Here is a 12,966-nt window from a genome sequence, read left to right as displayed (position 1 = left end):
AGATGAGTTTCTTACTATTGACGATGCCTATGTAAATTTATAATGTTGTTTTTATCCAGCATTTGCATACATAAATGCACACGATACATCTTACAGCTTTTGCGTAAACAACAGAAAAGGCAAACAATAAAAAGCATGTTTAAGTATTACATCGCCGAAGTTATGAAATTTCATATAATTTGTCTCGATTTTTCAAGAACATTTGCCGCCTTTTCTGTTGGTTTCAGTAATCAGAGGCACGGATTAGTATCGTATTGAGTCGGGCGTAAACCAAAAAACGTCGTTTTGTACAGGACGCGTTTTGTCTGGTGTAGGACGCGTTTTGCTGTTCAGACCCCTGCACAGTCACATCATGTCGAGCTCGGCCGGCAGACAGCAGCAGCCCCAGACTGGGACTACAGGAGGTAGGATGGCTAACATTTCACACTTTTGTTGCAGTTTCTACCCTCACTGTATTCCATCATAAATTTCCTCTCCCCATTATGAGTTTGATTTGTTCGACTTTTGTTTTGGTCATTTGTGTGTTTTCGTCTTAAAAAGTGCCTTAGATTAGCCTTCATTTCGAACAGTACATCAACTATATAGAATTGCCTTGTGATACTCAAGGTAGTTAATATACTATTTGATGGATATGATTGTTTAAAAAAAGTATTTTATTGTTGTTTAGGTGCCGCACCCACGCAGTCACAGCAGATTGACTGGAGGTCACTTGCGGACGCCGCTGCAAATACACCCAACACTCTGTACGTTTCCAGAGCAGGTAAGACTACAGGATCTTTTCGTCGCTACCCTCACGCATAGACCGTATAGGAACACGGACAGGACCAGATACACTTTTTATTACCAAGGACAGGACCGGAGAGACATTTTAGTACCAAGGACAGGACCGAATAGATATTTTAGCACCAAGGACAGGGCCAGATAGACTTTTAGTACAAAGGACAGGATCAGATAGGCTTTTTAGTACGTAGGAATGGACCGGATAGACTTTTAGTACCAAGGACAGGACCAGATAGACTTTTAGTACCAAGGACAGGACCAGACAGACTTTTAGTATCAAGGACATGGACCATATAGTCTTTTAGTACCAAGGACAGGACCAGGACAGGACCAGATAGACTTTTAAGTACCAAGGACAGGACCAGATACAGATTTTAGTACCAAGAACAGGACCAGATACACATTTTAGCACTAAGAACAGGACCGGATAGACATGTTAGTACCAAGGACAATACCGGATAGGTATTTAAGCACCAAGGACAGGGCCAGATAGACTTTTAGTACCAAGGAAAGGACGAGTTAGACTTTTCAGTACGAAGGACAGGACCAGATAGATCTTTAGTACCAAGGACGGGACAAGATAGATATCTAGTGTCAAGGACAGGACCAAATACACATATTAGTACCAAGGACAGTACTGGATAGATATTTTAGCACCAAGGACAGGGTCAGATAGACTTTTTAGTACCAAGGACAGGACCGAATAGATTTTTTAGCACCAAGGACAGGATTTTGAGTACGAAGGACTGGACCAGATAGTATTTGAGTACCAAGAAAAGGACCAGATAGGCTTTTTAATACGAAGGGCTGGACCGGATAGACTTTTAGTACCAAGGACAGGACCATGTAGACTTTTAGTACCAAGGACAGGACCAGATAGACTTTTAGTACCAAGGACAGGACCATGTAGACTTTTAGTACCAAGGACAGGACCAGATAGACTTTTAAGTACCAAGGACAGGACCGGATAGACTTTTAGTACCAAGGACAGGACCGGATAGACATATTAGTACCAAGGACAGGACCGGATTGATATTTTAGCACCAAGGACAGGAGCAGATAGATTTTTAGTACCAAGGACAGGACCTGATAGACTTTTTATTACGAAGGACTGGACCGGATAGACTTTAAGTACCAAGAACAAGACCAGATAGCCTTTTATTTCAGTGCAAAGGACAGGACCAGATTGACTTTTTAGTACCAAGGACAGGACCAGATAGATTTTTTAGTACCAAGGACAGGACCAGATAGACATATTAGTACCACGGACAGGTCCGGATAGATTTTTTAGCACCAAGGAAAGGGCCAGATAGACTTTTAGTACCAAGGACAGGACCTGATAGACGTTTATTTTAGTGCCAAAGACAGGACCAGATATACTTTTTAGTACGAAAGACAGAACCAGATATGTTTTAAAGTGCTAAGAACAGAACCAGATAGACATATAAGTACCAAGGACAGGACCAGATAGACGTTTACTTTAGTGCCAAGGACAGGACCAGATATACTTTTCAGTACCAAGGACAGGACCAGATAGGTTTTTAAGTGCCAAGAACAGGACCAGATAGACATATTAGTACCAAGGACATGATCGGATATTTATTTTATCACCAAGGACAGGGTTAGATGGACATATTGACACCAAGGACAGGACCGGATAGATATTTTAGCACCAAGGACAGGGCCAGATAAACTTTTAGCACCAAGGACAGGACCAGATATATTTTTTAGTACCAAAGACAAGACTAGATAGACTTTTCAGTACCAAGGACAGTACCAGATAAACTTTTAGTACCAATGCAAGTACAGGACCAGATAGAGTTTTAGTAACAAAAAAGAACAGGACCAGATAGACTGTTTTACAGGACCAGATAGACATTTTGGCACCAAGGACAGCACCAGATAGACTCTTAATGAGTGGACCAGATAGACTTTTAGTACCAAAGGAAGGAAGAGATAGACTGTTTCACACGACCGGATAGACATGTTAGTACCAAGGACAGGACCAGATACACATTTTAGTACCAAACATAGGATCGGATAGACATGTTATTACCAAGGACAGGACCAGATACACATTTTAGTACCAAAGATAGGATCGGATAGACCTTTAGTATCAAAGACAGGACCAGATAGATTTTTAGTGCCAAGGACAGGACCAGATAGAAATATTACTACCACGGACAGGACCGGATAGATATTTTAGCACAAAGGACAGGGCCAGATAGACATGTTAGTACCAAGGACAGGACCGTATAGACGTTTAGTACCAAGGACAGGACCGGATAGATATTTCAGCACCAAGTACAGGGCCAGATAGACTTTTAGTACCAAGGACAGGACGAGATAGCCTTTTAGTACGAAGGACTTTACTGGATAGACTTTTAGTACCAAGGACAGAACCAGATTGATATTTGAGCACAAAGGACAGGACCAGATAGATTTTAAGTACCAAGGACAGGACGAGATAGACTTTTTAGTATCAATGAGTGGACCAGATAGACTTTTAGTACCAACGAAAGGACCAGATAGTCTTTATAGTACCAAAAAGGAACAGATAGACTGTTTCACAGGACCGGATAGACTTTATAGTACCAAAGACTGGACCGGATAGAATTTTAGTACTAAGGGCAGGACCAGGTAGACTTATACTACCAAGGACAGGGCCAGATAGACTTTTTAGTACCAAGGACAGGACCAGATAAACTTTTAGTACCATGGACAGGACCAGATAGACTTTTTAGTATCAATGACAGGACCAGATAGACTTTTTAGTATCAATGACAGGACCAGATAGACTTTTAGTATTAATGACAGGGCCAGATAGACTTTTTGTACCAAGGACAGGACCAGATAGACTTTAGTACCAAGGACAGGATCAGACACAACCCCTACGCCTAAATAGGGTTAACTAAAAGGTGTTTCTTCAATTAGATGCGACATACGATGATGAAGCTAACAGCGTGCGGAAGAAATGTTGGGGCCTGTGCAAGAAGATGTGGAAAATCACCAATGTTGTGTTTGTCGTCGTCAATGCCATTCTGCTGCCATATTTAGCAGGTGTGTTTGTTTGAATGAATGAATGAATGAATGAATGAATGAATGAATGAATGAATGAATGAATGAATGAATAAAAGTTATTCTCTCTTTTGTAAAGCACTGCATATAAATTGGCCCAAGTACGTAGATATAGGGGAATGACATATGTAGATTGAAAATGTCTATGACTTTGGCAATGGTTTATTAGATTTACATGTGTTCAAATTCTTCAATTTCGTGTCCCCCTGTCCCTGATGGCGGACACTATAGCAGGCCCTGTCTCTCTTCTGTGTTTATAAACTTAGTACACCCTGTTCTTTTGTAAACAGTCAAAAGCAGCGTGAATTCGGAAGATATTTTCAAGCTGAGCAGGAATACAGAACTGCGTCTAGCCGAGATAACCCGTAAGTAAAATAATGTAACAATCATAATTTTAGAATCATTCTATTTTTTTATATTTTCCGTAAGCTGTATTTTGCTATGATTAAATTAATTACTGAAGGTGAAATTCCGTGGATTCCAAGAACCTTCTTCATGAAAATAAAAGTATTATTTTATGCCGATCAGGATCGAACAGACTTCCGGAAGTCTTGGGACCACCTGGCCCTCCTGGAGAAAACGGGGGCATGTACATGGCGCCGTCTGGCCCTGGGTCTATCGGGCCTCCTGGTCCTCCTGGTGAAAATGGGGCAATGGGACCACCTGGCCCTCCTGGAAAAAGGGGGGCCATGTGCGTGGGGCCGTCTGGCCCTGGGTCTATCGGGCCTCTTGGTCCTCCTGGTGAAAAGGGGACCGTGGGGCCAGCTGGCCCTCCTGGTAAAAAGGGGACCGAGGGACTAGCTGGCCCTCCTGGTAAAAAGGGGGCCGTGGGGCCAGCTGGCCCTCCTGGTAAAAAGGGGACCGAGGGACTAGTTGGCCCTCCTGGAAAAAAGGGGACCGTGGGACCAGCTGGCCCTCCTGGTGAAAAGGGGACCATGGGACCCGTGGGCCCTTCTGGTGAAAATGGGGGCATGGGTCCAGCTGGCCCTTCTGGTGAAAAGGGGGCCGTTGGACCAGCTGGCCCTCCTGGTGTAAAGGGAGCCATTGGGTCCCCCGGTAAGCGAGGACCATCATCCTGTCCTGCTGGACCCCCGCTGCCGGGGCATCCGCAAACATCCCGACGCTCCGAGACACCTGGAGACCAAGGTAGCACGTACATTTAGGTCAAGCCTTTTTTTCGATATTTGAATGCCTCTTTCACAGAAGATTAAGGAAAGATATCGTTTTATGCGATTTCTTCTTCTGTTCCAAAAAGGCATAAGGTCCTCGTCTGTCTCCATGGTAACAAGTTGTAGCAGACACCTGTGGTGTTGGATTACATGATGTACCAAGGCACGGGTTAACATATATACGTGTGTTTGAGTAAGAATCAACAGAGAAGTACTTAGTAAGGCTAGACAATGCCAGGACACTTCTTGACACTATATAGCTACTAATTTGCTATAAGATGATATTTGACTTTTTAGAATTTATATGATTATCTGTATCACACAGACCTGAATGAATGTACCAGAAACCCATGCCAACAAGGACGCTGTGTGAACAAAGCTGGTGGATACACATGTACCTGCAACCCTGGATGGACTGGACAGAACTGTCAGCAAGGTGAGCGTTTGATTAATGTTAGTCATATATGATTTTTATCACCTTCTTAAAACATTAACCTTTACAATGTATAGCTACTAATGCGATATAAGATGATGTTTAGCTTTAGGATACTTGGCTGTAGGATTTATATGATTATCTTCCTCACACAGACCTGAATGAATGTGATGGAAAGCCATGTGAACATGGACGCTGTGTGAACAAAGATGGCGGATACAAATGTACCTGCAACCCTGGATGGACTGGACAGAACTGTCAGAGAGGTGATTTTTTTGTTTCTGCATTTCGTAAGGTCATTGTTCGACTGTCAGTTATTTGGAAGTAAAGTTGAAATACTACAAATGCTTGTCAATTTGTTGCTAGTTTAGCACAATAACTTGACTTTCCTGTTTTGACACAGACCTGAATGAATGTATGAATGAAACCCATGCAAACATGGGCGTTGTGTAAATCAAGAAGACGGATACAAATGTACCTGCAACCCTGGATGGACTGGACAGAACTGTCAGCAAGGTGAGTTTTTTTTAAACTCACCTTGCTGACAGTACTGTCCAGTCCATAAAATTAAAATCTTATGCCCTAGAAAAATTATGAAATTAGATTGGACAGAGATTCTTCCAAGAAATGTTCTTTAACTACTTTAACCGAATTAAAATTGAAATACAGTAATCGTTCATGTTACAGCCAAACCATGTCCTACAGGGTGGAGTGGATATAAGAACCACTGCTACAAGTTGATGAAAGACGCAGCCAAATGGGAAGACGCAAAGAAACTGTGTGAACAACTCGGTGCAAATCTGGCGTCTATCACAAGCCGTGGTGAGGCCAACTTCATCAACACTATCATCACTGACGGTGGGTAATACAACAACAAAGCTCCTTACCACACCAAAATGTTTAAGGTAGATTTCACAAACAACACAAAAGACGACTGTCCTACTGCAGTAAGTTGTTGTCATAATTCAGGTGCCAAACCTCTTAGGTCACGTGACCTTTCGTATACGTGACGTCAGCAATTCGTACTAGGGAGTTTTAAGCACGTCGGCAGAACGTACTGCACCTGCGCGAACGTCTGATATAAGGTTGTATTCGCTCATATAAGGTTAGCATTTCGACAATAGTTTCCAAATGTTGCGTCGGAAAGAATATCCTCTGCAACAGGCAAAATTCTGATGCAACGTTGACCGAAAACCGAACGAAAAACGCGAAAATACGGGGTTCTGCGCAGACGCAGTACGTTCTGCCGACGTGCTGCAGTTTTATAACCACCGCCGTCTTTTTATTGATTGTCTGCAGAAAAGGATAAAAGAAAAGTGAAAGATGAAACAGAATCAGTACATTCTCCCCTGAAAACAAACCATATTACGTAATGGACCTGCGTAACATGTCTGGCTGATAAGCTGCATAATGCTTTCTTTCAATTGCAGCTCCTAAAGGGGAGTGGAATAATCAGTTCGTCTGGTTTGGACTGCGTCGCAAAGACGGATTCAAGAAGTTTACGGATGGGTCACCGGTTTCCTACACAAACTGGCATCCGGGTCAGCCCAACAACAAACGCCATCTCTTCTCAGGATTCAAGGGGCAGGACTGCGTCGGCATGTACTCAAAGGTGTGTGCTCGAAGTTGCAGAGATTGCATATTTAGGTTTGCTAGACTATGATAATTATAATGTCGTTAATGTTAACTTTTATTGCAATTCCTTTTCTATTTGGTCGAGTAGAGAATTGCAAATCTGAGATTAAGGCTCTACACATATATACAAGGCCGGCGACGACAACAGGATTTCAAGCTACGTATACCCTGCGATAATTGACAAAGTGGGCAATAATACAATCATCAATAATAGTAATAAACTAACAACAATAAATTGAATTGAATTCCCACGCTAGTTGTATTAAGACCTGGGAACGGAGGAGACTGATGAATGTCATCACCCACAGTACATTAAATCTTATTGACACTCGAAAAAAGTGACATGTGCCGCTTAATTCTATGTTGTTGTTCTTTCTTCAACAGACTGGCAAAGGGTGTAGCGGCATACTGTTCGGGAGTGTATATGTGGAAAAGGGACGGTGGAATGATGAGCAGTGCTACCGTTCCTTTCCCTTCCTCTGCAAGCGTCCAAAATGACAATTCTCCATTCTTTTCCTGCGAGACCTTGTCTCCTCGAACAAGACAGGTGGACGGGACATGTGAAGAAAGTGGACGCCACATTGTAAGACGTAGAAGCTGCAGCACACGCCTCTAGCGATTAAGGGTTAATGACCCACCTCAGGGTGTTTATTGTGACAGAACACCTGCCAAGCGACCTATAGTCATCGAACAAACCACCGAGTGAGCGAAGTGTTATGTCACCGTAAACACCGAGGGAAGAGCGGCTCATTAACTTTATTTTATGATATAGCCAATTCGTATCATGAAAGCTATTATTCTGTAGCCAATTCAAACTGACACCGACATTGGTAGCTACTTACAAAGTTGAAAGCCATCATTCCTACAAGTGTTCATTATTGGCTGGTCATTAAATGCATATCTTTTTCCTTCCTTAATCCGTTTAATGATTTACTTCTTGTCAAGTTTTCCGAACATACAAGAGGGCACATTATGTATAGTTTGCTACAGTATAAAAAAGTAATAATTGATATACAAAAATACACAAGATACAATGATACTAGTATACAGTTTCTCGATGAGACAAACCAGAAACATGACAACTTAAGCTACACCATGTGGCTGACTTTTTATTCATGCAGGGGCCGTTTTTCATGTTGTTGTAAAAAAAGAAATAGTAATTTACCGGTTATATGATAATAACCGGTTATATGATAATAACAAATAATCAATAAGTCACTTCATTGGGCAACACTGTTTGTTGTATTTTTTTCTGACAATCATGACTTATGTTCTTATTTTCTCATTTTTTTAGTAGGGAAACATTTTCCTGGTAAATTAGAGCAAACATGAGGAAGTATTCAGCGACAGACATTACAGGTAACGTGTGTCATCTAGCACACGGAACAGAAAGCATTAGTATCGAAGCTAAAATCACTTTCTATTGTGCAGTTTGCATCTGATACTATTTTGGAAAAGACTTTCAAATAGACCTGTGTGCCTTTATATCAGTAAACATTTCGTGAACTTGAACAAGAAGATTCTTGTAGTCACAGTGCTTAGATTTGAATGAAAAATGTTTAACGGTTCTTTAATGGTTATTTAATCTACTAGTAAATGGAAGTAGTTTTCTGTACTAACTAAACCGGGCTACACACTCCACTCATCTTATGTGATCTAAAATAGCTGTCACTGCTATGGTTGTTTTATGTAGCAAGTAAATGTTAAAGACATTGTGTCAACAATTATCACATTATCAAGTTCTAATTGAATATCATTGGGAGGAAGGAATGGCTGTATTCATCTATTGAGAAGGATTCTTTCAATTAGTACATATCTTACTTTACTTTCACATTGTATTAGTGCATATCATGTAGTATGAAATGTAGACAGACAACAACGTACTTTATTAGTTTGTTTTGGAGTCATAAAAATGCTATGTTCTTTATTTGATGAGATACCATGTTAATGGCATTTTAAAAAGCATCACAATAAGGGGCCATATTGAATTGCACTGCAGATGCATCAATCGTTCATGATCAGAAGAATTTTTCTACGATACGTGACGTGTAGGGGGTAAACATATGGCATGCTGTAAAATGAACGATAAGTACATACAATTATTGCCTACAAAAACTAGTGAAATTGTTCAGATTATGGAAATGTTCTATTCATGGGAACGTCTGTATCAGAGTCACTTTCTTCAAATTTCTCCAAATTTACAGCAATGCAGTACACGAGCTTTACAAAAATGAAATTATATTTCTATATATGTAACGATTGTATCAAGAACAGATAAATGTCATCAACTATTACAATGTAAAATCGCCGCTGATTGTGATAATGGCCAAGAATGGGTAAAATGTTACACTACTGTACAGAAGTGTTAAATGATAACCAAATCTAAGCAAATGTAACCATACTGGACTGTAATATAAATGCCATGCCGATTGGTATGTATATTATGTATAACTTTGGCATTATTGAGAATTTTCTGAATATAAACTTTTTTTGCTTTTCAATATACAATGTATATCGCTTTGCGTAGCAAAGGCAATGAATAGACAATGAATGGCAATGATGTGTTGTTTCCTTTTTATATTGTCGTCTGTATGAACATACAATCCAACTTTTTCTCTTTGTTGAGCCACATAAAATTGCCATATTGCACCCACATTCCTATAGCGTTGTCATGAGTGTACACTTCTATTGACGGTTTAAAACATGAGTTACACTTTGTTGCCACACGAAAACATGTAAGAAAACGATGTAACATCAAGCTCCCCTCCAAAACAAATGTGACCATATTGTAAATCTTACAAAGACTCGGGAGCTATAATAGGTTTGGTAACCAGGCTAGATACTAGTGTCTTAGAATTCACTTTCCTATTGTACTAGAGTATCAAACCCTGTTATAACTGACGAGAGATTGTTAGATATGCGAGAAATTTGGGATATAAGGGTTAAAGATTGCAAATGTGTTGACTGACAAAATGAAGGGGGTCTTTCGTAGAGGAGATTATTTACCAATATTATGGTACAAGTTGCCATAGATTGTATCATACACAGTGCTTATTATATTCCGATAAATATACAATTACAAACTTGTATAAAGCAACTTTGGGTTACCAAGGACATTAACTATAGGGTTCCCTTCGAGTTACGAGTTGTAAAAGGTCACCTAGCTGGGTAAACAACCTCCTGGCTTGCAAATCGACTATACACTAATGCTTTCATCGTGCTGACTAGTCTACGCCAACGCTAACTCAAAGAACACGCCGCGCAGGTTACGTGGTTTATATCAATCTGACATCGTGGCAATGCGACGTCCTTAACGTCTTCAGCGTATATTTCAAAATTTGTTCAGAGAAAATAAAACAAATTTTACACACGATGAAAAATATACCGGACAACATGACACAATACATAAATTAAAGCCGACAACAACACATGATGTGTACAATCTAGTGTAACAGTCAAAGTATAGTAAAACTAGCGCCGAATTCGTTGAACATTAATGAAGTAGTTTCATTACGAAAACAGTTGAAAAAGAGAGTATGTCCAAACCAACTTTTTGTCAGTATTTCCATGTTTTACACTCTTTAATGATAATCAGTTTTTTAAAAATCATATGGATCACATGTAGCTAATCACTATACTAGCTTCATGCCGAAATGGAAAAGCAAGGAGATTAGAAAGCAAGACATGTTATACGCAGGTCGTTACATAGAAAACAACTGAAGTTGAGTAAACAGCCGGACCGGTCTTTAAAGTTTATCAAACGGGTTTGAGTAGAAGCAGAAACTCAATCAAATGAAACTCGTCTGGTACAGATGAAAGTAGTGGGTCCTGTTGCGTAATCGGTAGCGTATTCGGCTCTGCTCAGGACCAAATCCTACATGTCACGATCTTGTGCCCTTGGGAAAGGCACTTAACCCGACTATCCTCACTTCACTCAGGTGTAAATGAGTACCTAGCTTCGGTTAGGGACTTTCCTCGGCTAGGACGTTAAATGGACGTCCCGTTATTGGGACAACCACACCCTACGCACGTTAAAAAACGCACCACACTTATCGAAAAGAGAAGAGGACCTTCCCAGTGTGAGTGGTTTAAACCTTACAGTCTATCTGGCCTCGTCCTTGGTGCTAAAAGTCTATTCGGTCCTGTCCTTGGCACTTAAAGTCTATCTGGCCCTGTCTTTGTTACTAAAATATCTACCCGGTCCTGTTCTTGGTCCTAAAAAGTCTGTCTGGTCCTGTCCTTGGCACTTAAAGTCTATCTGGCCCTGTCCTCGTTACTAAAATATCTATCCAGTCCTGTTCTTGGTTCTAAAAAGTCTATCTGGTCCTGTCCTTGGCACTTAAAGTCTATCTGGCCCTGTCCTTGGTACTAAAAGTCTATCTGGTCCTGTCCTTGGTGCTACTTTCACTTTTCACTTTATTTATTTATTTGGTACTAAAAGTCTATCTGGTCCTGTCCTTGGTACTAAAAGTCTATCTGGTCCTGTCCTTGGTGCTAAAATATCTATCCTGTCCTGTCCTTGGTACTAACATGCCTATCCGTTCCTGTCCTTGGTACTAAAAAGTCTTTCTGGCCCTGTCCTTGGTGCTAAAGTGTGTATCTGGTCCTGTTCGTGGTACTAAAAAGTCTATCCGGTCCTGTTTTTTGTGTTCGTCGTCCTAAGCTAAATGAAAACCGTATTTTTGCTTTCGAAATGTTCAATTACCCCAGGTGAAGGGATGGTCCTACGCGTTCACTTTGGAACTCCCTGTGCTCGAAGAAAGATCATTGGTTTTACATACCACACCAGTTTGGTAAGTTCGTTTCTAGAGACTTGTACTTTATTCAGATATTGTCAATTAATGATGTACACAAACATACCACCGATCTTCTTGGATTACAGCACTAAAATGCAGTGATTTACAAAATTCAACTATTACATTATTGCATTGTTCACAACGACTGTTACAGAATTAGTTGTGTGGTTATTACTGAAACAAAAACCTTCTACCGGTATTATTGGTGTAAAGCTCACGTTCATTTAAAGAATTCTGCAGTGGTGATTTGAAAATGTTAGTAGTTTATGCCTTCGATAGGTTCTGCAGTACGTTTCTCTGCTACTAGAGTTTTTAATTGTATTCTTAATTGTACAATGGTATACTACAGACGATAACAGCTACTACACAATGAGGGTTTTCAAGTAAAAAATGTGAACTTGTATACAATTGTTGCTTATAGTCATGATGGTCCATATACTGACTTTTATTTTCAGCTCTCTTTTCTCTTTTTTCATTATTACCTCCATGAAATGTGTCATGGAGGTTATATTTTCAGTTGCGTTTATCTGTCCGTCCGTCTGTCCGTCTGTTGGTCAACAAGATAACTCAAGAACGCCTGGATGGATTGGATTCATACTTGGTGTGTTGGTAGGGTGTGACAAAAACTAGAAATGATTAGATTTTGGTCCCCCTAGTGGCTTCCCTTGGTACTGCAGCGCAACTTCCGGTTTTGATATCTCGCGATCTGGACATGCTAGGGTCATGAAATTTTGATGGAAGGTAGCTCTCGTGCTTGGGAAGAAGTCATATGAGTATGGGCCCCCTAGCGGCTTGTTCTGGAACTGCAGGGCACTTTCTGGCGAAATGTTTAAAAGCCAATAAGTCCAGACAGGAACAACATATTTTCATTATTTTTGGTGTGTAGGTAGCTGAGAGAGATGTACATAATTAAATGCAAATTATGCAAATGAGGACTTAATTTGCATAATTCATGAGGAAATTCTATAATTACAGTGTTTTACATTATACTACTTACATACATGTAATGTATGTAACCTATGGCAGGCGGAACTTCAACACATACTAATTATGCAAATGATGACCTAATTTGCAT

At 40.4% G+C, this 12,966-nt stretch overlaps 1 pseudogene; it reads left to right on the top strand.

Moving 5' to 3' along the window:
- The first annotated feature begins 352 nt into the window (after positions 1-352).
- Positions 353-7,593, top strand: LOC109484777 (annotated as a pseudogene).
- The last annotated feature ends 5,373 nt before the right edge of the window (positions 7,594-12,966 follow it).

Source organism: Branchiostoma belcheri, unplaced genomic scaffold (genome assembly GCF_001625305.1).
Source record: "Branchiostoma belcheri isolate BF01 breed outbred unplaced genomic scaffold, Haploidv18h27 scaffold70, whole genome shotgun sequence".
Lineage (NCBI taxonomy): Eukaryota > Metazoa > Chordata > Leptocardii > Amphioxiformes > Branchiostomatidae > Branchiostoma > Branchiostoma belcheri.
This window is presented reverse-complemented; position numbering and strand designations above follow the sequence as displayed.